General features: G+C 39.5%; 1 protein-coding gene across 2 annotated transcripts in view; it reads left to right on the forward strand.

The window, feature by feature from the left end:
* The first annotated feature begins 1,263 nt into the window (after nt 1-1,263).
* Wdr37 (WD repeat domain 37) overlaps nt 1,264-1,668 on the forward strand; it is a 71,901-nt gene continuing 71,496 nt past the window's right edge. The window contains exons 1-2 of one of the 2 annotated variants that reach the window (XM_015495141.2): nt 1,264-1,385; nt 1,471-1,540. The gene's annotated coding sequence lies outside the window, so the exon portion shown is untranslated. The remainder of the gene's footprint in view (nt 1,386-1,470; nt 1,541-1,668) is intronic. The other variant, XM_015495143.2, reaches the window with a different exon arrangement.

Consider the following 1,668-nt stretch of genomic DNA (forward strand, 5'->3'; position numbering starts at 1 on the left):
ATATTTTTCAACGTGAGACTGGTAGCATTTACCCATCAGTTCTTCTTCCAGTGTCACAGATGAGGTCCAGGTGACCTAGGTCAGCAAGTCAGTACTGACTGATGTCCTCATTAGTCATCCAAGTGAAGAAACAGACATATACAGGGAGAATGCCATGTGAAGATTGAATTTTTACTGCCACAGAGAAGGAACACCAAGGATTGATGGTAAACTCCAGAAACAGGCATGGATAGATTCACCCTCATATTTCTCAGAAGGAAACAACAACTTGATCTTGGAGGTCTAACCTCCAGAACTCTAAAATTAGAGAAAATTTCTGTTCAAGCCACCTATTCTGTGATTTTGTTACTGCAGCCCTATCAAACTATACACAGTGGGGAGAATGTGGGCTTTGGCATCTGGATCTTAATCCTTGTGCTGCATGCTGTCTTTTTTCACTTTTGAAGTCATTTCAACATTCTCATATTTAGGTAAAATTCAGTTTAGAATAGTAGTTTCCACTTTGTGTTCTTGGGGATTAAAGAAGTTACAAATTATTTGAATTGACTGGCCCTCAAAACTCGATTCCTTTCTTTTGGTTTTGTGATACCGCATAATGTACTCAATTGTGGCTTTTGTGGAATCCTAAATATATCAAAGAAAAACATTACTACCATTAACAGTATCTTAAGTGCCATACAAACTATGGATGTTATATTGCAAAACAAAACCACCTAGTAGAATGTGAGTTAGTTGAATATGATAATATGGGCTATTATGCCTAGCAGAATGTCTTGTATAATATTTGTTGCTAAATAATATTTGTGACAAACTTCTAGTTTGGAAATGATTTTCTCTAAGAATCCATATATCTTAGTTCATCTTGCAGAATTGTTTCCAGTGATTAGCTTTTATATTGACTGCAGAAGTAATTTCACGTTTTACTTTACATATATCTTTGGTTATTTGAATCCTCAAGCACATTAAATTTGCTTCTTCTCCAAAAACATATCACTGCTTTTTGAATCTGAATCTCGAGTATTATTTTAAAATAATACTTTAAATAATGCTTTCGCACTTTTGATTTAGTCCAGATGAGCTTTAAAAACACAGGTAGAGTTGTTTGTAGAGAAGGCTGTTTATGTAATGGTTCCAGTCTATTACGTAGTTTTCCAACCTAGATTAAAGCTTAAGTCCCACCTTTTGCAGTGAACAGCTGATTCTGTTTTCTCTTTTTTAGCCAATGGTGATCAAATATTTCAGAAGGAAACTGGGTGAGTCATCTTCTGCAGATAAGCTGAAATATTAATAGTTCTATCTCCATCAGGCTCCCCTGCAGGCAAACAGCAAGACTACCACAGAGCGCTGCCAGTTAAGCGGTTAGCAGCAAATTAGCGTATAAAACGGTGTAGATTTGAAAGATTTCGGAATTGTTATAAACAGTATACTTGACCTTGCATTTTAAGAGACTATTTTCCTTCTCGTCTTTAGTTTTTAGGACAGATGGATTTGAAACCTGCCTGACCGTGGACCCCCCCCCGCCCCCGGAACCCCTGCTGCGGTGAGTAGCTCGGGTGATTTCTCCCAAGCTGGAGGCGCCCGGGGTCCTAAGAGACGGTGCCCGAGCGCCTGGGTGGCCAAGGGGCTGTAGGGCCGGGCTAGCTCGGGACACGAGTCCCGGCGTGTCCG

Source organism: Marmota marmota, unplaced genomic scaffold, assembly GCF_001458135.2.
Source record: "Marmota marmota marmota unplaced genomic scaffold, marMar, whole genome shotgun sequence".
NCBI classification, from domain to species: Eukaryota; Metazoa; Chordata; class Mammalia; order Rodentia; family Sciuridae; genus Marmota; species Marmota marmota.